Source organism: Heteronotia binoei, chromosome 5 (assembly GCF_032191835.1).
Source record: "Heteronotia binoei isolate CCM8104 ecotype False Entrance Well chromosome 5, APGP_CSIRO_Hbin_v1, whole genome shotgun sequence".
Taxonomy (NCBI): domain Eukaryota; kingdom Metazoa; phylum Chordata; class Lepidosauria; order Squamata; family Gekkonidae; genus Heteronotia; species Heteronotia binoei.
This window is the reverse complement of record NC_083227.1, coordinates 9,405,579-9,430,018: the sequence shown is the minus strand read 5'-3', so window position 1 is coordinate 9,430,018 and position 24,440 is coordinate 9,405,579. Positions and strand designations below refer to the sequence as shown.

General features: G+C 50.0%; 1 protein-coding gene across 1 annotated transcript in view; it reads right to left on the bottom strand.

Annotated features, from left to right (window-relative positions):
* The window catches only part of LOC132571664 (class I histocompatibility antigen, F10 alpha chain-like), a 74,178-nt gene that overhangs the window by 43,580 nt on the left and 6,158 nt on the right, over positions 1 to 24,440 (bottom strand). The gene's annotated exons all lie outside the window — the stretch shown is intronic.

Sequence of the window (24,440 nt, the reverse complement as noted above, 5' to 3'; positions counted from 1 at the left end):
GCGAAATCCGCGCAGATCCTCCGGTGTGAAGAGGGTCGTCGCGCAGTAAAAGGTCAGTGCGAAAACGCTCTTTGTTTTCAGAGAAAAGTTATAGCAGGAGTTTTGACCTAGTGGTTAGCCAAAACAACGGGCTGTCTGTAGTGTGGAAAATACGATTTAAAAAAAAAAAAACCCGCTCCAGCCACAAGAATATAATGATAATTTAGTGGTAGCCAGTCATATGCAACAAAAATATAGAGATTCGAAATATAAATTCCAACTAGATGAGCAATGGTGGGTCAATTCAAAATGCACCCTTTCAAATCGTCATCAGGGTCAAGGATGAATATATAGTCTTGGTATCACTTTGAAGGAAAAAGGAAAGGTCCCCTGTGTAAGCACCAGTCGTGTCCAACTCTGGGGTGACGTTGCTTTCACAACGTTTTCACGACAGACTTTTTACGGGGTGCTTTGCCATTGCCTTCCCCAGTCATCTACACTTTCCCCCAGCAAGCTGGGGACTCCTTTTACCGACCTCAGAAGGATGGGAGGCTGAGTCAGCCTCAAGCCGGCTACCTTAACAGCAGCTTCCACCAGGGTTCAAACTCAGGTCGTGAGCAGAGCTTAGGACTGCAGTACTGCAGCTTTAACACTCTGCACCACGGGGCTCTGTATCACTTTGAAACATGACCATTAGCCTGACTCCGAGAGTTTACAGTCTATATGATTGTTATCACTTTTGGAATGGGCCAAAGCGTGCTCTAAGGAACTTGCAATCTTATATACAATAACTTGTATTTATATGGGAATCAATCACTGCAAACATTCACCTGCAGCTGAAGGCTACAATAAATATTTTATTTTATTACATTCATCTTATATCCTGCCTTCTCGGCAAGCGGACTCAGGGAAAGATTCTGTCCGGGTGAAATGTTCTGTATTCTTGGTACTTGGGGGTGGGGTGGGCTTCTAGTGTCCTGGCCCCACTGATAGGCCTCCTGATGGCACCTGGAGTTTTGCCACTTCGTGATACAGAATGTTGGACTGGATGGGCCATTGGCCTGATCCAACATGGCTTCTCTTCAGGTCTTGTTTGGGGTAGCCACCTTCAAGAGGAGTTTAGATAAAAATATGAAGCAGAGGTCCATCAGTGGCTATTAGCCACAGTGTGTGTGTATATATAAAAAATTTTGCCACTGTGTGACACAGAGTGTTGGACTGGATGGGCCATTGGCCTGATCCAACATGGCTTCTCTTATGCTCTTATGTTCTTAGTGATGCTCTGTATTCTTGGTGCTTGGGGGAGGGGCAACAGTGGGAGGGCTTCTAGTGTCCTGGCCCCACTGATGGACCTCCTGATGGTGCCTGGGTTTTTGGCCACTGTGTGACACAGAGTGCTCGACTGGATGAGCCACTGGCCTGATCCAGCATGGCTTCTATTATGTTCTTATGGGAGCAACAGTGTGGAAGGGTTTCTGGAGTTCTGGTCTGGCTGGTGGACCTCTTGTTGGCACCTGGGTTTTTTGGCCGCAGTGTTGGACTGGATGAGCCACTAGCCTGGTCCAACATGGCTTCTTGTCTGGTCTGGGCCACTGATACTCTGTCTTCTGGGTACTTGTGGGGGGCAACACTGAGAAGGCTTCTGGTGTTCTGGCCCCACTGGTGGGTCTCCTGATGGCCCCTGGGTTTCGGCCACTGTGTGACACAGAGTGTTGGCCTGGATGGGCCAGTGGCCTGATCCAAGATGATCCTTGCGCTTCTGCAGGTAGTGGGGTGTTCTAGTGAGTCTCTCCAGGTGTTGGAGGGGAAGGGCAGCATTTGCATTGAAACAATGTACCAAATGGGAGGTATTGTGGTGTGATCCTTGGCTCAGAAATTGTGTGGGGGGGATTTCTTTTCTCTTTACCATCTATAGCTCTTTGCAAACTCCATTTCCTTCAGCTGGCGTGTTTGGAAGTGCTCTGGGGCAGGGGCCTGGCCAGAGTCTGGCAGCGGGAGAGGGGACTCATAGGAAATGAGCGGAGTGCCCCTAAACGGAGTTCCCCCAATGAAATGCCACTGTTGAGCTCCATGGGGATTCTGGGGCAAGAGGTCTCTCTGCTGGGGGTAGGTAGGGGTAATGTTGCTCTTTCCCCAGGGTTTTGTTTAGGAGGAAGATGACTTAGGAAAGGTAGAGTTTTAAAAATGGGGGGGGGGGGGGGGAGAGAGCAGGCAAAAACTTCCTCCCTATATGGGAACACCAGAATTCAGAGTCAGCCCGGGGAAGCGACTGGGAGCTGGTTGCAGACGGTCCGAAGGATTGCTTCCCTTAGCCAAGGCATATCTGGCCTGTGGAACTCCCTGTCACAAGAAACAATAAAGGCCACTGGCTTAGGGGGATTGAAAAGAGGGTCAAATGCATTGAGGGGCAGGTGAGGCTCTATGGTTTGTCTATTCCACAATTCCCCTCATGGAGGGGCTCAGAGTGGCTTGGAGCCCTCCCCCACCCGGGCAAAGGTGGTCTGTGCTTTAGGAGAGGGAAGAATTCCCCCCCCCCCTGCAGAAGTTTGGGCCAAGGGAGACGGGACCTGGAGAGGTCCGTGAATTATTCAGATGGGGGGGGGGGTTTAGGAAAGGGGGACGTCCACGTATGCTCCTATGCTATATGCCCCACCCCCCGTCCTCCCAGTCCATGTGGGCCCCTTTGCAGATCCTTTCATACCTCAGAATGAACCCACAGCAGATCTAGATCCGGTCTGGCCTTTGGTCAAGTGTCGGTTTTCATCTCTGCAGGTGTGATTTCTGGCTGCCCAGCCCTGGAATTTTGTGCTTCCTGTAAAATACCCACTGTGTAATCAGGACTCTGGGGGTGCTTTTTGCATTTTTTCCACGTTGTGACCCAAAAGGGTGAAACCACCTCCTTGCCGGGGCCTTTGAGTCCCCCCCCCCAGTTCCCTTTCAGCACCTGCGGCCCCTTCTCTGCCTACCTCTAACTCCCCCCCCCCGCCCCGCCACGCTTCTGGGGCTGCACAGATTGTCCTTCCACAAATACAACTTCTCTGTTCTGCCTGAACACTGCTGAGGATAGTAAAGGAAATCCTCTCTTTTCAGGAAAGTTATAAAACTAGAGAAAGCGAGGCTTTTTTTAAAAAATAAAGTATTCCAAGACCAAGTGCATAGGGTTCAATGTCTACCTTCCCTAAATGTATAGTCCCTTTGGTTGTTCCCTGGAGGGTTTTGCATTCTTGAGATTTTGGCCCTTGTGGGATCCATCCGTCCTTCTCTTTCTTTGGCCCTGGAGGCTGCAGTGGGGCATTTTGGGAAGAGATGTGGAGAATGCAAAGGTGGGCTATGCAGAGAGCGTATGGCTGGCAGAGGAGGGATTTGAACGCAGGTCTCCCAAATCCTACACTGGCACCATTCTATCCACTACCCCAGACTTGACTTAAGGGCCTATGTGTGGGCCAATCGACCCCTTTGGGAGCCGCAGTCTCCAAGGGTGCCAGGGCTCATCTTGCACCCAACTGGCACAAATGTGGGTTGAGGAGGAAATGTGCCCAGCGTGACCTTCCAGACCCCTGCCAGGGCCCCCCAGGGGCACCATCCAAGGTGATCTCCTCGGGCCCAGCTAGCCATGGCTCTTGAGAAGGCAGGAAATTACCTGGAGCTGCCCCCATGCCAGAGGATCAGAGATGTCTCTCCAGGCCTCAGATACACACATGAGAATAGAGATGTAATGGCCGGAAAAAAACTGGAAAATTCAGGGGGGAAACAGGTTTTTTCCAAAAATTGAAAAAAGAAAAGAAAAAAAATTGATTATGGAACATTTTATTTTAACAGGATTAATAAAATATTTTAAGACAAGATGTTCAAATATTTTCCAAATCATTTCTAAAAAATATGTATGGTATCAGATTATTCTAATTTCTGTGCACTGAGGACAAGCAAGTCCTAGGTCATGCCCATTCACTGAAACAGTTCTACGCTCTCTTCTGTACACTCCCCCCCCCCTTCAGTTCTTTTATGAGAATGAGGGGGGGGGTTTATTTCATACTGTGGAGAGGAAATATGAATAATTGTTATTTCTGGATTTTAAAAATTGTTTTGTGGAGGTTTTTTTTTGTCTGTTCTACATAAACTAGTAAACAGTTCAGGAGATCATTGCTCCATTTGTTACAATTACAAATAAATATTATTTAAAAAGTAATAGAACAAAGCAGTAGACAAGTGGACCTTTAAGACCAACTAAGTTTTATTCAGAATGTAAGCTTTCGTATGCTCTTAAGCAGACTTCATCAGACAAAATTAAAAGAAGGGCTCGGGGGAAGCGAGCTAGACTGCTGTTCTTTTGAGGGGTTATAGAGTGTTTCGAGCCCGTCCCTGTGGCATCGGTCCCATCGTTGTGGGGCCCAGGGGGCCGGCGCAGCGGCCCGCTGAAGCAGCCTGTCACTAATAACACAGGTCGAGATGCAGGACAGGAACCCGGAAATGACCGACAGGCTGCTTCAGCGGGCCGCTGCGCCGGCCCCCTGGGCCCCACAACGATGGGACCGATGCCAGACCGATGCCACAGGGACGGGCTCGAAACACTCTATAACCCCTCAAAAGAACAGCAGTCTAGCTCGCTTCCCCCGAGCCCTGCCGCCATAAGCCTCGAGGGGGCTCATTTTGCGGCATCTCCCGGCGGGAGGGTGGCACCCGCACGGGACACATATCGAATGAAAGAGGGGGCGCAGGGCTATCAGAAACAGCCGGCGGAGGGAGTCGGGAGACCACCCCACTGGGGGATCCACACCCCAAAAGTGATGAAGGGGGCGCAGATAGAGCCAACAGAGCAAACAGGACAAAATAAAAAGGCTGCATTATGCAGCACAGTTGAGAAAGTGCCTTATCCCATATACTGATGAAGTAAATACAGGATTTGAGAACAAAATTGCACCAGAAGACACAAACAAAAAGCTCCCTTACACTGAATCAGTGCTTGGGTCCACCAAAGTCAGTATTGTCTACTCCAGAGGTGGCCAGAGTTGCTTAACAAAAGAGCAACACAGAATAAAGGTCAGATGTTTGAGAGCCGCTAGACATGAACATCAGATATTTGAGAGCGATGGACGGAAGGAAGGAAGGAAGGAGGGAGGGAGGAGGGAGGGAAGGAAGGAGGGAGGAGGGAGGGAGGGAAGGAAGGGAGGAGGGAGGGAGGGAAGGGAGGAGGGAGGGAGGGAAGGAAGGAAGGAAGGAAGAAGGAAGGAGGGAGGGAGGAAGGAGGGAAGGAAGGAAGGGAGGGAGGAGGGAGGGAAGGAAGGAAGGAAGGAAGGAGGGGAGGAAGGGAGGAGGGAAGGAAGGGAGGAGGGAGGGAAGGAAGGAGGGAGGGAGGAAGGAAGGAGGGAGGGAGGGAAGGAGGGAGGAGGGGAGGGAAGGAAGGGAGGAGGGAGGGAGGGAAGGAGGAGGGAGGGAGGGAAGGAAGGAAGAAAGGAAGGAAGGAAGAAGGAGGGAGGGAGGAAGGAGGGAAGGAAGGAAGGAAGGAAGGAAGGAGGGAAGGAAGGGAGGAGGGAGGGAAGGAAGAAAGGAGGGAGGGAAGGAAGGAAGGGAGGAGGGAGGGAAGGAAGGAGGAAGGAAGAAAGGAAGGAGGGAGGAAGGAGGGAAGGAAGGGAGGAGGGAGGGAAGGAAGGAAGGAAGGAAGGAAGGAAGGAAGGAAGGAAGGAAGGAAGGAAGGAAGGAAGGAAGGAAGGAAGGAAGGCAGCCCCCTCCCACCAGCCGCCCCCCCCGCTTTCGGCCCCCTCCCTCCCTGCCTGCCCCTGCTTACCTGCTTCCAGGGCGGGTGGAGGCCCACGCGCGGGGCCCGGCGGTGGCCCTCCAGCGACCAGCGCCGGCCCTCTCCGCCGCCTCTCCGGCCTCCGCCACCGGGCCCCCGCGGGCGGGGAAGGCGGCGAGTGAGGGAGGGAGCGTCCCCGCGCATGCGCAGAGCCCGCCACAATCGCCCTGCGCACGCGCAGGGACGCTCACTCCCTCACTCGCCACCTTCCCCGCCCGCACGCGCGGCCTACCGGCTCTCTGGCTGGCTAAACCGGGACCTCTAATGGTCCCGGTATAGCCAGCCCGGGAGCCGGGAATTGGGGGCCAGAACCAGGACTTTCCCAGGTGACCGGGACGGTCTGGCCACCCTACTTGGAAGTCTCCCCCCCTTGTGACTCTGATGGTGGGGGGGAGAGTTTAGAGATATTTTTTGGGGGGGTGGGCTGCAGGAGGAGAAGAGCCCCGTGGCGCAGAGTGGTAAAGCTGCAGTACTGCAGGCGGAGCCCTCTGCTCACAACCTGAGTTCGATATCGGCGGAAGCTGGATTCAGATAGCCAACTCCAGGTTGGCTCAGCCTTCCATCCTTTCGAGGTAGGTAAAATGAGTCCCCAGCTTCCTGGGGGGAAATCGTAGAAGACTGGGGAAAGCAATGGCAAACCACCCTGTAAAAAGTCTGCCGTGAAAACGTTGTGAAAGCAACGTCTCACCAGAGTCGAAAACAACCAGTGCTTGCACAGGGGACTACCTTGACCTTTACAACTCGGTGCAGAGTGGTAAAAGCTGCAGTACTGCAGTCGGAGGCCTCTGCTCACGACCTGTGTTCGATCCTGGAGGAAGCTGGGTTCAGGTAGCCGGCTCCAGGTTGGCTCATCCTTCCATCCTCCCGAGGTTGGTCAAAGGAGTCCCCAGCTTGCTGGGCGAAAAGTATAGAGGACGGGGAAAGGCAATGGCAAACCACCCCGTAAAAGGTCTGCCGTGAAAACTTTGTGAAAGCAACGTCGCACCAGAGTCCAAAACGACTGGTGCTTGCACAGGGGGCTACCTTGACCTTTAGGAGGAGGAGGCGGTGCAAAGGTGGTTGCTGGCGGGGAAGAAAGGGAAGCCGTTGCAAAACTCCATCCTGGGCCTGCAGGGCCGGATTAAACCCTGTGGAGGTCGGGCTCCTAGGCAATTAAAATCTTTGGGGGGGGAGCTGGGCCAAGGCCCCTAAAGGCATGGGGGCCCATAGGCCAGTGCCCTAATTGTTAATCCAGCCCTGTGGGCCTGGTTGCCTGGTGGGCAGCAAGTGAGGGATGGCAGCCAGCCCCCACCCCCACAGAAATCCGAATCCCCCCTAGCCTCTGCCATCAGGGAAGGGAAGTGGCCCCTGGAGCTGCCTTGCTGGAGAGCCAGAAGGTGGCTGGGTTGGTGCATCAGGGGAAGGTCACCCAAAGGCCCAGCTCCAGAGAGGTCTTTTCGTCCTTTGCTTTTTAATGGTGGGACCTGCCTGCCCTCTGAAGATGTACCAAAAACAACCTACCAAGGTTTGTAGCGACAAAATTACTACACAATATTACAAATTATGTTATTTTATAGTGAACTGTTGGTCACATTACTCACACATCACATATTAGATACATGCTTCATATTTCAAAATACAGATAAAGTACACAAAATGAAGTAGAGTTCCGATGTACAGGAGGCCGACTAAATATCCTGCTTCGAAGTTTTCATCCACCAAAGGTGCGCTCTGCATTCTTTTTCTCAATGCAGACAACTCCCACAAAAATTTGCAACACTCCAATTGGAAGGCACGGCACACTCTTCCTCCTTCAATATATACAATATTTTCTTATGTACAGCCTTGAGCCGTGATTGGAGCTGTTACCAGTTTAAAAAACACTGAGACTTGGTGTCTGGTTACAAACAAGCTTTCTTCACTAAATAAACCCCAGATCTTAACTCAAAGCCAAATAAAAATCCTGGCTAAACTGATGCTCATAAGGAGCTACCAAATTCCCACTCTGAGGGGAGAACATTTCCCTCCCTCTTTTTATACTGAGGCTGCCTCCGTCCCACCTATCCAGGTGAGTTCCACGGTCTCTGATTGGCTGACCATCACTGTTCCATGTAGACTTTCTGGCTAAGAGCCCCTGATGGACCTCTGCTCCAGGTGGTTCTTCAGGCCTCCCTCGAAGCTGCTCCAGGTGGTTCTTCAGGCCTCCCTCGAAGCTCCCTTGTAGCCACTGCCACTTCCTGTAAGGGGGAATTCCACATGTTAATGACTCTTTCAGTGTGCTGAAGAAATATTTCCTGTTTGTCTTTTAAGCCTATCGCTCATTCTTTTCGTTGAGTGCCCACAAGTTCTCGTCTTGTGAGAGAGGGAGGAAGGGACTTCTCTCTCTCTGCCTTCTCTATCCCAGGCAGAATTTTGTAAACCTCTCTCATGTCACACCCTTCAGCCGTCGTTTCTCCGAGCTTAAAGAGCCTTAACCTCTTCATGCGATTCTGAATAATGGTCAGGTTTGAAATCTAGACCAGGGGCACGCATGCAGGAGAGCCAGGCCAGCAGAACCATTTGAGGTGGCTAGGACTTGCATTATTATCAGCCTGTCCTTATTCCCATGTGGACGGGCGGGGGCCAAGAACTTGCAAGGCTGCGCAGATAAGGAGCAGCACTCCGAGCTGGGCTCTGAAACAGTTCAGGCACAACTCTGTTATTGCCACGAGGCACTCTTGCGTTCACCTCTTTTATACCCCAGTGATTCATCTTGTTGTAGGGTTGCCAAGTCCAATTCAAGAAATATCTGGGGGCTTGGGGGGTGGAGCCAGGAGACTTTGGGGGTGGAGCCAGGAGCAAAGTTGTGATAAGCACAATTGATCTCCAAAGGGAGTTCTGGCCATCACATGTAAAGGGACCCCACACCTTTTAAATCCCTCCATTGGAAATAATGAAGGATAGGGGCACCTTCTTTGGGAACTCATAGAATTGGGCCTCCAAGTCCAACCCTTTTAAAACTTGGGGGGGGGGGGGTTGGGGAGAGGCACTGGATGCTGTGCTGAAAATTTGGTGCCTCTACCTCAAAAAACAGCCCACCCAGAGCCCCCGATACCCACAGATCAATTCTCCATTATTCCCTAGGGGAATCAGTCTCCATAGGGAATAATGGAGTGCCCAGCAGACATTCCCTTCCCCCCCCTGCTTTCTGATGACGCTGAAGTGGAGGGAGGGCCTCCAAACCAGGGGATCCCCTGCCCTCACCTGGGGATTGGCAACCCTCTTATCGTCAGAGTTCCACAAATACAAATGCAGGCAAAACCACATAAACGTCACCGTTTACCACAGAGTGGTGCACGGGCGCCCTCTGGTGTCGGCAGAAGAAAAGGCCGTTTCTTTCCTCTCAGCTGATTTCCCCGAAAAGGAGGTTCCAGCCAGATGGAGGAGCTACTGGATGGAGTCCTTGACCAGTTCCTTTGCAGGGGGTGTTTAGAACAGGGTTGCCAAGTCCAATTCAAGTAATATCTGGGGACTTTGGGGGTGGAGCCAAGAGTCATGGGGGGGGCGGAGCCAGGAGCAACGGTGTGAAAAGCTAATTGAACTCCAAAGGGAGCTCTGGCCATCACATTGAAAGGGACCGCACACCTTTTTAAATGCCTTCCTTCTATAGGAAATAATGAAGGATGGGGCACCTTCTTTGGGAGCTCATAGAATTGGACCCCCTGATCCAATCTTTTTGAAACTTGGGGGGTATTTTGGGGAGAGGGACTGGATGCTATACTGAAAAATTGGTGTGTCTACCTCAAAAAACAGCCCCCCCACAGCCCCAAATACCCACATATAAATTCTCCGTTATTTCCTATGGGAGTAAGTCTCCATAGGGAATAATAGGGTTCCCAGCAGACATTCCCCCCCCCCGCTTTTTGATGACCCTGAAGCTGGGGGGAGGGCCTCCAAACCGGGGGAGGGACTGCAATGGAAGGGAGGAGACAGTGGGAGGCAGTGGTGCTCTGTTTGCCTGGTGCATGAAAAATCACTGCCTGGGGAGACTGCTAAGAGACAGTAGTCTCAAAGCAGTTTATGTGCAGCCCCACAATTCTGTGGTTGTGTTTATTTACTTCAGGATTTCCATATTTTGAAAAGAGAGAGGGAGAACGTGTATTCCGACCACTACCTCAAACAAGTGTTTCTAAAAGCAGTGACGCTCCTTTATTATTGCATTTTGGCTTTATTGTGTATATTTTTGTTTGTTTCCCCCCTTTTCCCTTCCCTTCCCTGGGTAGTTCACCCTGCGCATTCCAGGCGTTCTATGAGCTGAGCTTTTTTGAACTCTGCCGGTATGTATTCTCTGCGTAGGGAGTTTATTTTGCAGCTTTTATATTTTGATCATATTGTCTTGTCGTAGTTACTTCTTGAACTTTGCCTGCCTGAATCTGATCCTAAGATAATGGTATAGATGTGCTGTTATAGGTTTTTGTCAGGGGGGAGGGGAGGGGGGATTTAAAGGGTTTTTATTGTTTTGTGATCGAAGGCAGATTAGGAAATCCAGCAATGTAAGGGGATCGTTTGGAAATCTAGCAATGCAAGAGGATCATTATAACACGTAAGAAACATAGCAATAAGATTGGGGTCACGGTGTAGAATGCGATGTAATGTGGAAAACCCAGATCTGCGTTGGGAACTGGGTTGGACCCTGAAGATCTGGTTTGGACTCTGAAGAGGGCAGGGTTTGGGGAGAGGAGAGACCTCTAGGGGGCAAAATGACATACTCTGTGTGCACGTGTGCGCTAAGTGCCCTAAAGTTGCTTCCGTTTTACGGTGACCCCATGAATTAATGACCTCCGAAAGGTGCATCGTGCCCACCTTCCAAACCAGCAGCTATTTTCTCAATGGGAACTGATCTCTGTCAGCTGGAGACCGAATTGTAATTTTGGGAGGTCTCCAGGCTTCTCATGGAGGTTAGCAAAAACACCGCTACAAACAGTACCGCCGAAAAACAATACAAATGCTTCAATCCTAATATAATTTAAACCCGTGTATACAATGTCATCATACCTTCCCTCCAAAGAATTTGCAATTGCCGTTCGTTCCAAATCAGTTGCTACCACTGTTTCCAATGGAGGGATTCGTAATCTTCCACAATTCCTTCCTTCAGGAAATAAAGTTCATAATCCACAATACAGTCCATGAAAAGTTCTGAAATTCTTTCAGTTAGGAAGGACCAGGAAATCCTTACAGCCTTCGTAAGACTTTTCAATACTGGTCTTCTTCAGTTATCAGGCTGAGAACCTGTTGATTCTACTAGAAGTTCTGAACCTTGAGTCTGTGTTAGAAGTCACTGAAATTGGGTTCCAGTTTGGCAGCCTGATCGACAAGTCCTGCCAGGCACGTCGCCCGAGAATGCTCTAGGAATTCACGGAAAATCTATGGTTTCACGCGGGGATGCTCTACCAATAACCCTAACCCGACACCCATTTGATATTTGCTGTTTCAAACTGTCTTTGTCAAGAGCTGATGATACTTTTACTAAAGCAACCAGTAATCGGCTGGCTTCGGGGCATCTGGGACCCAAGGCTAGGCCCTGCTCCCCCCCGCCCCCGCTGCCTGCACTCTTCCTCCCCCCCACCCTCGCCCTTGGTAAGTGCCACAACGGTGGCACAGCTCCTGTCACTCAGCCTTCCAGGAAACTTCCAGAAGCAGACGCGGGAGGCTGAACGATGGAAGCCAGGCGCCACACGTGCTCTGAGGCACTCGCCTGTTTCCCTTGCTGAGGAAGCAAGGAGTGGGGGGAGGACCCAAATGGGCTGTGACCAAGGCCGCCACTTAGGGCTTCCTAATAGTGTTTGCGCTTAGTGTGGCGTCTTCTCGAGACCTGCAGAAGGAAGACTGTACACAGTTGCTGTTAAGCTAACTATATATAAGGTTTATTTACAATATTTATACAGACTGACAAAGTGCTCCGCCAGCACATCCACTATATGCACACCACACTCAGCACAGGCATATGGTACATTTCTACAATTCAGTATCCAATCAGCTTAGTGCTGAGTCACTAAGCACTACCCCATTACATCATCCTGGCTGATGCAACCTGGATCAATGCCAGCTCGTCCAGCTGCCATTTAGATCATCGAGCTGTGGCCTGTAGAATGGATATACTGACAAATAGATGGGGCGGCCCTGCCAGTAACGGGTTTCAACAAGAACTTTGAGAACGGAATGCAGACACCTTCAAAATTTCCACGTGGCAAATCAATCCCTTCAGCTTAGGTTTGAGAGTCATCGTATCTCATTCATATCAAAATAAATAAAATACTGACGGGCTCAACTGCACTGAACTCATTCATCCCCCCCCCCACCCGATAAAAAAATTCTGGTATGGGCCTCCTGTTGCCGGAGAGAAGCCTGTGGTTAGCAAATCAAATAAGCGTTGAAGGCGGCAGAAGGTCCGTGCACGGAATAGCAAATTCCCAAGAATCCCCCGAGTTTATCCTCTTCTTACGCAGGTACAGAAACCGTTTGGTGTAGTGACTCCTTTCTGGGAGAACCAGGTTTGATTCCCCATTCCTCCACCTGCAGTTTCTGGAATGGCCTCGGGTCAGCCATAGCTCTGGCAGAGGTTGTCCTTGAAAGGGCAGCTGCTGTGAGAGCCGTCTCCAGCCCCATCCAGCTCACAGGATGTCTGTTGTGGGGGAGGAAGGGAAAGGAGATTGTAGGCCACTCTGAACCTCTGTCCTTGAAAGGGCAGCTGCTATGAGATCTCTCTCAGCCCCACCCACCTCACAGGGTGTCTGTTGTGGGAGAGAAAGGGAAAGGAGATTGTAGGCCGCTCTGAGCCTCTGTCCTTGAAAGGGCAGCAGCTGTGAGAGCCCTCGCCAGCCCCACCCACCTCATAGGGTGTATGTTGTGGGGGAGGAAGGGAAAGGAGATTGTGAGCCGCTCTGAGCCTCTGTCCTTGAAAGGGCAGCTGCTGTGAGAGCCCTCTCAGCCCCACCCACCTCACAGGGTGTCTGTTGTGGGGGAGGAAGGGAAAGGAGATTGTAGGCCGCTCTGAGCCTCTGTCCTTGAAAGCACAGCTGCTGTGAGAGCCCTCTCCAGCCCCACCCACCTCACACGGTGACCGTTGTGGGGGAAGAAGATACAGGAGATTGTGAGCCACTCTGGGACTTAGATTTGGTGTGGAGGGCAGGATATGAATCCAATTTCTTCTTCTTCTTCTTCTTCTTCTAAAAAAGAAACAAAATTAAAGTCTTAAGTGAAGCTACCTTGGAACTTTCAACATGCATCAAAGCAAGAGAGTAATGGGAGTCGGGAGAGAAAGGTCATCCAAGCTAGTGTTTTGCTAAGGTGGGGGCCATCTCAACCATGCCCCCTCATATAGATCAGGCCACAAGCAGACAGCAGGTGCCTTGCCAAGGGACCCACAGCACAAAGGCCTCCAACTGGCCCCTCAAGCAAGCGAGTCAAGCCACAGATTTTGAAGGAAGAGAGGAACTCAACTGGGGCTCTAACCCCAGTGCAGAAACCCCTTCCCCTAGAGGGCTGTCAGGAAGTCAGGAAGGAAGGAAACACTCCACCAGGTCAAAGTTCAGAGCACTAAAAATGGAGAGCCAGTTTGGTGTAGTGGTTAAGTGTACGGACTCTTATCTGGGAGAACCGGGTTTGATTCCCCACTCCTCCACTTGCACCTGCTAGCATGGCCTTGGGTCAGCCATAGCTCTGGCAGAGGTTGTCCTTGAAAGGGCAGCTGCTCTGAGAGCCCTCTCCAGCCCCACCCACCTCACAGGGTGTCTGTTGTGGGGGAGGAAGGGAAAGGAGATTGTGAGCCGCTCTGAGCCTCTGTCCTTGAAAGGGCAGCTGCTGTGAGAGCCCTCTCAGCCCCACCCACCTCACAGGGTGTCTGTTGTGGGGGAGGAAGGGAAAGGAGATTGTGAGCCGCTCTTAGCCTCTGTCCTTGAAGGGGCAGCTGCTGTGAGAGCCCTCTCCAGCCCCACCCACCTCACAGGGTGTCTGTTGTGGGGGAAGAAGGGAAAGGAGATTGTAGGCCGCTCTGAGCCTCTGTCCTTGAAAGGGCGGCTGCTGTGAGAGCCCTCTCCAGCCCCACCCACCTCACAGAGTGTCTGTTGTGGGGGAGGAAGGTAGAGATTGTGAGCCGCTCTGAGACTCTTTGGAGTGGAGGGTGGGATATAAATCCAATATCTTCTTCTTCTTCTACTGGCAGAAAAAAGGGCAAAAATCGTTCTGGAGGGGAAATGACTCCTCAGCAATGTTCCCTCTAAACCAGGGGTGGGGAACTTTTTTTCTGCCAAGGGCTATATGATATTTATAACAACATTTGCGCGCCATAAAAAATTATCAGCTTAAAAAAACGGTGCTCCGCTGAGGAAGAATGATTCACTTCTCTCTTCAGATTCTTTGTTCCTGGGTGTGTCCCAGGGTCTTGGTGCTCCATTTAAAAAACTTTACAGACATGTGGGATCCTGATTTGGATCAGGACCACAGCAGACCAGGTGACTTCAGCCTCTCAACACACTAGCTGTGTGATCTGAAATGGCCCCAAGGGATTATCAAGTGTAGACTGAACTGTGACAGTAACTTTTCCAGGCCCTGCAGCAATTCTGGCCGACCAACCAGGCAGCAGGGAGGCTGCCACACAGTACATCTGGGCCCTGTGATCCCTTCCTGGCCCTGGGGAGGCTGATGCACAGCATGGCTGGGCCCCACGATCCTCGCTGGCCAGCCAGGCCCCAGGGAGGCTGCCACATGGCTTGGTTGAGCCCAGCAATCCCTGAAGGCCACACCAAGTGACCTCAAGGGCCATATATGGCCCTCGGGACAGAGGTTCCCCAACCCTGCTCTAAGCTGTGGAGTCCTGTGAGCAAAAATTCTACTTTGTGAGCTACTGGCATGAAAGTTGTGAGCTACTGCCTAAATTTTTCCTGAGCTGAGACAAAACTGTGTGAGCCGGAGGCTAAAAAACTGTGAGCTAGCTCACACTAACTCAGCTTAGAGGGAATACTACTCCTCAATCCCACAGCTGATAACAAGGGCCATAATTTCGCACTCTGCTGATGCTCAGACACTAGCATCTAAAAAACCAGTTGTCAGAGGCTCTGATTTCAGGTGGAAAATCAGGTAGGAGCAGTAAATAGCTCCCATCGTATCAATCAGCCAGCTCTTCCTGACAGAATGTACAGCTCTACATTTGGGGAAGCAGGAAATCCTGGTGTTTCACAGCAGGTCAGGAGAGGGTAGAAGAACAGGATTGCTTAGTGTGAGAGGAAAAGGACTCTCTCTTTCCCTCTCTCTTCACTAGCCAGGGGAAAAAAGAAACTGAATTTTGGAGACTCGGTCACCTCTCTCTTCAGATTCTTTGTTCCTGGGTGTGCCCCAGGGTCTTGGTGCTCCATTTAAAAAACTTAATTTACCGACATGTGGGATCCTGATTTGGATCAGGACCACAGCAGACCAGGTGGATTCAGCCTCCCAACACACTAGCTGTGTGATCTGAAATGGCCCCAAGGGACTCTTTTGCACATCCTTAAGTGGGGAGACCCCTCTTGAATTTTATTATTATTAAGATAGGCTTGACTCCTATGAACTGACCTCCCAGTCAAACCAAACAGAGGCGGGGAAGCCTGGAAGAAACAGTGGAACTTCCTTGGGGAAAAGGGTTTGAATTACCTTCATAAGAAAAGTTTCTTTGTATTTAGAAGACAACGACTGCAGATTTATACCCCACCCTTCTCTCTGAATCAGAGAACCAGAGCGGCCTACAATCTCCTGTATCTTCCTCCCCCACAACAGACACCCTGTGAGATGGGTGGGGCTGAGAGGGCTCTCACAGCAGCTACCCTTTCTAGGACAACTCTTAGGAGAGCTATGGCTGACCCAAGGCCATTCCAGCAGCTGCAAGTGGAGCAGCGGGGAATCAAAACCCGGTTCTCCCAGATAAGAGAGCTATGGCTGACCCAAGGCCATTCCAGCAGCTGCAAGTGGAGGAGTGGGGAATCAAACCTGGTTCTCCCAGATAAGAGAGCTATGGCTGACCGAAAGCCATTCCAGCAGCTGCAAGTGGAAGAGCGGGGAATCAAAACCCGGTTTTCCCAGATAAGAGAGCTATGGCTGACCCAAGGCCATTCCAGCAGCTGCAAGTGGAAGAGCGGGGAATCAAAACCCGGTTCTCCCAGATAAGAGAGCTATGGCTGACCCAAGGCCATTCCAGCAGCTGCAAGTGGAAGAGCAGGGAATCAAAACCCGGTTCTCCCAGATAAGAGAGCTATGGCTGTCCCAAGGCCATTCCAGCAGCTGCAAGTGGAGGAGTGGGGAATCAAACCCGGTACTCCCAGATAAGAGAGCTCTGGCTGACCCAAGGCCATCCCAGCAGCTGCAAGTGGAGGAGTGGGGAATCAAAACCCGGTTCTCCCAGATAAGAGAGCTATGGCTGACCCAAGGCCATTCCAGCAGCTGCAAGTGGAAGAGCGGGGAATCAAAACCCGGTTCTCCCAGATAAGAGAGCTATGGCTGACCCAAGGCCATTCCAGCAGCTGCAAGTGGAAGAGCGGGGAATCAAAACCCGGTTCTCCCAGATAAGAGAGCTATGGCTGACCCAAGGCCATTCCAGCAGCTGCAAGTGGAGGAGTGGGGAATCAAACCCGGTACTCCCAGATAAGAGAGCTCTGGCTGACCCAAGGCCATCCCAGCAGCTGCAAGTGGAGGAGTGGGGAATCAAACCCGGTTCTCCCAGATAAGAGAGCTATGGCTGACCCAAGGCCATTCCAGCAGCTGCAAATGGAAGAGCGGGGAATCAAAACCCGGTTCTCCCAGATAAGAGAGCTATGGCTGACCCAAGGCCATTCCAGCAGCTGCAAGTGGAGGAGCGGGGAATCAAACCCGGTTCTCCCAGAAAAGAGAGCTATGGCTGACCCAAGGCCATTCCAGCAGCTGCAAGTGGAAGAGCGGGGAATCAAAACCCGGTTCTCCCAGATAAGAGAGCTATGGCTGACCCAAGGTCATTCCAGCAGCTGCAAGTGGAGGAGCGGGGAATCAAACCCGGTTCTCCCAGATAAGAGAGCTATGGCTGACCCAAGGCCATTCCAGCAGGTGCAAGTGGAGGAGCGGGGAATCAAACCCGGTTCTCCCAGACAAGAGAGCTATGGCTGACCCAAGGCCATTCCAGCAGCTGCAAGTGGAGGAGCGGGGAATCAAACCCGGTTCTCACAGATAAGAGAGCTATGGCTGACCCAAGGCCATTCCAGCAGGTGCAAGTGGAGGAGTGGGGAATCAAACCCGGTTCTCCCAGACATGAGAGCTATGGCTGACCCAAGGCCATTCCAGCAGGTGCAAGTGGAGGAGTGGGGAATCAAACCCGGTTCTCCCAGATAAGAGAGCTCTGGCTGACCCAAGGCCATTCCAGCAGGTGCAAGTGGAGGAGTGGGGAATCAAACCCGGTTCTCCCAGATAAGAGAGCTATGGCTGACCGAAGGCCATTCCAGCAGTTGCAAGTGCAGGAGTGGGGAATCAAACCCGGTTCTCCCAGATAAGAGAGCTATGGCTGACCCAAGGCCGTTCCAGCAGCTGCAAGGGGAGGAATGGGGGAATCAAACCCGGTTCCCCCAGATAAGAGAGCTATGGCTGACCCAAGGCCGTTCCAGCAGCTGCAAGTGGAGGAATGGGGGAATCAAACCCGGTTCTCCCAGATAAGAGAGCTATGGCTGACCCAAGGCCATTCCAGCAGGTGCAAGTGGAGGAGTGGGGAATCAAACCCGGTTCTCCCAGACAAGAGAGCTCTGGCTGACCCAAGGCCATTCCAGCAGCTGCAAGTGGAGGAGTGGGGAATCAAACCCGGTTCTCCCAGATAAGAGTCCATGCACTTAACTACTACCCCAACCTGGCTTTCTAGTAAATAGGAGGGCTACAACAGATTTCTACCTGCTCCTTTTGGAAAATTATTATTTCCCATTTTTTTTTTGCCTTCAAGCCCCAGCCAGGTTATGGCAACCCTGCAATTACATTATTCCTGTTTCTCATGCTATCGATGAGAGACCTACAGAGACGGTATGCCGTTGCCTTCCTCCACACAGTGACCCTGGACTTCCTTGGTGGTCCCCCATTCATGGACTAACGAGAACCAAGACCTGACAAGATCATGCTAGACAGGACCATTTCTGCAAGTGTAGGGAACAGGGTTGAGATAACACAGAACCCCTTTCAAGATCTGGGCAAGGATCCCCATGGAGTCTGTCTCAATGAGGATCGCCCATTTCCAAGGCTGGTGCCGGCCGAAACACTCCCTCCCACCTTCCCATTACTTTTGGTGGAGATGTCAGGCCTTGGTGACACTTTCCTGCAAAAAGTGGGGGGAAGGGAGGAAGAGTTAATATCATGTAATTAATTGTGGTATCAGCTGACAGCCCCCCTTCCCGTTACATGCTTACTTTGGTAGAGGAATTGCAAAAGCAGGGGGAAGTGGGGGGGGGGGAGTTAACACTGATTGATTACTTCTGGAGAAGGCCCTCCAAACATAAGAACATAAGAGAAGCCATGCTGGATCAGGCCAGTGGCCCATCCAGTCCAACACTCTGTGTTACATAAGAACATAAGAGAAGCCATGATGGATCAGGCCAATGGCCCATCCAGTCCAACACTCTGAGTCACATAAGAACATAAGAGAATCCCTGTTGGATCAGGCCAATGGCCCTTCCAGTCCAACATTCTGAGTCACATAAGAACATAAGAGAAGCCACGTTGGATCAGGCCAATGGCCCATTCAGTCCAACACTCTGTGTTACATAAGAACATAAGAGAAGCCATGTTGGATCAGGCCAATGGCCCATCCAGTCCAACAATCTGAGTCACATAAGAACATAAGAGAAGCCCTGTTGGAACAGGCCCATGGCCCTTCCAGTCCAACACTCTGAGTCACATAAGAACATAAGAGAAGCCATGTTGAATTAGGCCAATGGCCCATCCAGTCCAACACTCTGAGTCACATAAGAACATAAGAGAAGCCACGTTGGATCAGGCCAATAGCCCATTCAGTCCAACACTCTCATAAGAACATAAGAGAAGCCATGTTGGATCAGGGCAATGGCCCATCCAGTCCAACACTCTGTGTCACATAAGAACATAAGAGAAGCCCTGTTGGATCAGGCCAGTGGCCCATCCAGTCCAACACTCTGTGTCACATAAGAACATAAGAGAAGCCATGTTGGATCAGGCCAATGGCCCATCCAGTCCAACACTGTGTGTCACATAAGAACATAAGAGAAGCCATGTTTGATCAGGTCAGTGGCCCATCCAGTCCAACACTCTGTGTCACATAAGAACATAAGAGAAGCCATGTTGGATCAGGCCAATGGCCCATCCAGTCCAACACTCTGTGTCACGTAAGAACATAAGAGAAGCCATGTTGGATCAGGCCAATGGCCCATTCAGTCCAACACTCTGTGTCACATAAGAACATAAGAAAAGCCACGTTGGATCAGGCCAATGGCCCATCCAGTCCAACACTCTATGTCACGTAAGAACAAGAGAAGACATGTTGGATCAGGCCAGTGGCCCATTCAGTCCAACACTCTGTGTCACGTAAGAACATAAGAGAAGACACGTTGGATCAGGCCAATGGCCCATCCAGTCCAACACTGTGTGTCACATAAGAACATAAGAGAAGCCATGTTGGATCAGGCCAATGGCCCATCCAGCCCAACACACTGTGTCACATAAGAGAAGCCACGTTCCATCAGGCCAATGGCCCATTCAGTCCAACACTCTGTGTCACATAAGAACAGAAGAGAAGCCATGTTGGATCGGGCCAATGGCCCATCCAGTCCAACACTTTGTGTCACGTAAGAACATAAGAGAAGCCACGTTGGATCAGGCCAATAGCCCATTCAGTCCAACACTCTCATAAGAACATAAGAGAAGCCATGTTGGATCAGGGCAATGGCCCATCCAGTCCAACACTCTGTGTCACATAAGAACATAAGAGAAGCCCTGTTGGATCAGGCCAGTGGCCCATCCAGTCCAACACTCTGTGTCACATAAGAACATAAGAGAAGCCATGTTGGATCAGGCCAATGGCCCATCCAGTCCAACACTGTGTGTCACATAAGAACATAAGAGAAGCCATGTTTGATCAGGTCAGTGGCCCATCCAGTCCAACACTCTGTGTCACATAAGAACAGAAGAGAAGCCATGTTGGATCAGGCCAATGGCCCATCCAGTCCAACACTCTGTCACATAAGAACATAAGAGAAGCCATGTTGGATCAGGGCAGTGGCCCATCCAGTCCAACACTCTCTGTCACATAAGAACATAAGAGAAGACATGTTGGATCAGGCCAGTGGCCCATCCAGTCCAACACTGTGTCACATAAGAACATAAGAGAACCCACGTTGGATCAGGCCCGTGGCCCATCCAGTCCAACACTCTTTGTCACATAAGAACATAAGAGAAGACGTGTTGGATCAGGCCAGTGGCCCATCCAGTCCAACACTCTGTGTCACGTAAGAACATAAGAGAAGACATGTTGGATCAGGCCAGTGGCCCATCCAGTCCAACACTGTGTGTCACGTAAGAACAAAAGAGAAGACATGCTGGATCAGGCCAATGGCCCATCCAGTCCAACACTCTGTGTCACGTAAGAACATAAGAGAAGACATGTTGGATCAGGCCAGTGGCCCCTCCAGTCCAACACTCTTTGTCACATAAGAACATAAGAGAAGCCATGTTGGATCAGGCCAATGGCCCATCCAGCCCAACACACTGTGTCACATAAGAGAAGCCACGATGCATCAGGCCAATGGCCCATTCAGTCCAACACTCTGTATCACATAAGAACAGAAGAGAAGCCATGTTGGATCAGGGCAGTGGCCCATCCAGTCCAACACTCTGTGTCACATAAGAACATAAGAGAAGCCATGTTGGATCAGGCCAATGGCCCATCCAGCCCAACACACTGTGTCACATAAGAGAAGCCACGTTCCATCAGGCCAATGGCCCATTCAGTCCAACACTCTGTGTCACATAAGAACAGAAGAGAAGCCATGTTGGATCGGGCCAATGGCCCATTCAGTCCAACACTCTGTGTCACATAAGAACATAAGAGAAACCATGTTGGATCAGGCCAATGGCCCATCCAGTCCAACAGTGTGTGTCACGTAAGAACATAAGCCATGTTGGATTAGGGCAGTGGCCCATCCAGTCCAACACTCTGTGTCACATAAGAACATAAGAGAAGACATTTTGGATCTGGCCAGTGGCCCATCCAGTCCAACACTCTGTGTCACATAAGAACATAAGAGAAGCCATGTTGGATCAGGCCAATGGCCCATCCAGCCCAACACACTGTGTCACATAAGAGAAGGCACGTTGCATCAGGCCAATGGCCCATTCAGTCCAACACTCTGTATCACATAAGAACAGAAGAGAAGCCATGTTGGATCAGGGCAGTGGCCCATCCAGTCCAACACTCTGTGTCACATAAGAACATAAGAGAGGCCATGTTGGGGCAGGTATATATACACACAGACATACACACACTGTGGCTAATACCAATGATGGACCTCTGCTCCATATACCCTCCAAAGGAGGGGAAAAGATCTCTAACAGAACACTAATTAGTTTCTTGGAGCAACTTGCTGGAGCATCACTCTACTCTGTCCCTTATTCCAACTTTAATTGAAGCCACCAAACGGAGAGACAAGTGAACTAGACCAGACCAGCAGAAAAGGAACCCTGCTTTTTAACAGGGCTGGATCCGGGGCTGTCCGGAGGGGTGCCAAATTGGGCACCGGCTAGAGGATGGGGAGAAGCAATAAAGGCTCTGCTGATCAGTGGGCTCTTGAGGAGATTCACGGAAGAGGAGGCAGCAGCAGGGCCGCCCCACCCCCTTCTCCTTCCCAGATCTGTGCACAGATCCGGGAAGGAGAAAAGTGGGGGGGGCATGTTTGCTCCGTCCTCAGAGCCTGCCTGTCAAGCATGCATATTTCTAAGCACAATGGTGGGTTCTTAGACAGAAAGGAGACCGTTAGTATCCACCGCCTCCCTCCCTTTTTCCCAAAGGTTGGGCAAATAGTAAATCCATCTAGCCCAAAGATGTTTACGCTGCAGCCTGGCTGTGAGGTGCCTCTCCTCCACATTCACACAGACAGCTCTTATCAGGTCTGGAAGAAGTGTGAGAAATGGAGACTTTTTAATAATCTACATTCCTTAGTAGTAAAATAGATACTATAACCTTTGAACCCGTGACTCAAAATGCATCTGTATGTTATTCTTTGAACTAATCCTATATATTATCCTATATATTAATAATATTTTGAATAATATTAATTGGTTGTTAAAAAGTCAGATCTCCTCATTGTTGAAGGAGGAAGAACTTAAAAATATCGGTAAAAGAATTAATACTCCCTTTGAAAAATTGGTGAAAGAGTATGGAGAAGATAAGTCAAAAATAGTTTCAAAATTGTGTAAGATTTTACTAGGTACAGGGATATCCCCGAGAGGATTTTTGAAGGAATATTGGGAAACAGATATTGAAGATAAAATTTTCGATGAAGATTGGGAAAGGATTTTTAGATTACCTCCTTTTGTCACAACATCTAGGTTAATGCAAGAGCAGGGATTGAAGATGATACAGAAATGGTATTATACACCGATTAAGATGTATTATATTTCTAAATGAGGGAGAAAATTGTTGGAGGAAATGTGGAGAAATTGGAACTTTCAGTCACATGTGGTGGGATTGTCCTTTAGTGAAAAAGTTCTGGGTTCAGGTTGGCATAGAGATGACAAAGATTGTTGGAGGAGGGGCAAGATGGCGCAGTGAAGTGGAGCGTTTTTGCTGGGCTCCAGCAACGCTTCGATTTGGCAGCTCTTGAGGGGGCCCTCTTTGGAGGAAACCTCTTTAAAAAGTGTCTGGGGACACTTTGCAGTCTGGGGAGCTGGCAGGGAACTCGCAGGGAAGCAGAGGCTTCCCCCTCGATCCCAGCCTTTTCTCTGACCGGAGCCTGCCAACGCTCTGGTCCTGAACTGCGCCGCCGGGAAGGAGCTGACAAGGCAACTGACTCATTAAAAACTAACCTGTCAAACTTATTGATAAATCGATGCTGAGACAGAGAAATACTTATCTAAGAGAAGTGCAGCAGTCCAGGAAATATAAAGAACGGAAACGCGGAGTGCTGAACGGAGAAGACTGAGGACTGGAAAGCAACGCCTGAAGCCTAAAGCAGCCTAGAGAGCGGCCGGACGGTGCGGTGGAGAATCGTGGAGTGGGCGTGCTGGGGAGGCGGCGAAGAATTTGTGAACTGGCGAGGCCGACTGAGGAAGACGAGGTATGAGAGGGGACTTGTTTTTTGTAAGAGCTGAATAACAAAGGGAAGTGTAGCTGGGGCTGAGGCGGTGGCAAAAAGAGTGAGCGGAGGAAACTGGAAAGCTCAAGCCGGTTTTGAAGTAAGGCAGACGCGCTAACAGGAGATGGAGTGGAGAGGAGGGAGAAAGAAGAAATAAAGGGGACTGTGTACTATAAAGAGAAAGGGAAAGAAGGCTTGACAAGAAATAGAAAACTAGAGGAAGGCTAAGACATAACTGAAGAGATAAAAAGAGACGAAAAGACTAAGAGAAAGACTGAGCAAAGGGAAAGAAACGGTGGATGGTGGAAAGAACCGAACGGCAAGCGGCAAGAACGGAATCAGGAGAAGATGGCGACAGTTCGGGGGAAGGATTTGTGAGTAGAAATAATTTTTGACTGGATATGGCAAGTAGTAGAGGGTCTGGGGTAGAAGTTGGACCGGACTAACATTAATGAAGACAAAAGTGGGGAAAACGCTTAGAAGTAACTGAGCTGTTGAGAGAATACAGCAAGTTTAAAGGAGGGAGAGGTGGTTCTTAGCTATTTCTAATGGCGGCTACCTCCCCCTTGAAGAGTGGTTAAGGGCAGTGTCAGGAAGAAACAGAAAGTACTGGGACTGTGTGGGAAAGAGAACTGGGGAAAGACGTGGACATGTAGCTTAAGGAGAAAGGAAGAAAGAAGAAAGAAGAAAGAAGAAAGAAGAAAGAAGAAGAAGGAGGAGGAGGAGGAGGAGGAGGAAGATAAGGGGAACTGAATGTACTTTTAGAATTAATTTAAGATTATTAGGGTTTGTAGAATCTTTCAGGATCAAGTGCCGTGTTCTACTGGAGAAAGTTTCCCTTCCAGATGTTTCGTTCTCAGCTGCAGGGAACATCCTCAGTGGCGTTGCAGCTGAGAACGAAACGTCTGGAAGGAAAACTTTCTCCAGTAGAACACGGCACTTGATCCCGAAAGATTCTACAAACCCTAATGATGTTACCAGCCGTGAAAACCTGAAATCTTTGATAATTTAAGATTAACTTACTAATAGTGATTTACAGTATTTATAGTATAATAAGTTAGTGTTTAAAACTGATATAAATTGATTTTGATTTTGATAAAAAGACTTGATTAATCCTTAGTTAAATTATTGGATGGTGTTGGGTGATTTGAGGTGGAATTAATTGATTGGGGTGTTAATTTGATAATTAATGAACTGTGTCTCTTTATACTCTATATATTTAAAGTAAACAATAAGGAAGTCCTGGAAATTGTGTGGTTGGCAGGAAAATTGGTTAAATTTGAAGGAAGTAAGAATTAAAGAGAAAGCTTAATAATTTATAGAAATGGAACCTAAAATTAAAAAAATTGGGCCAAAGTACC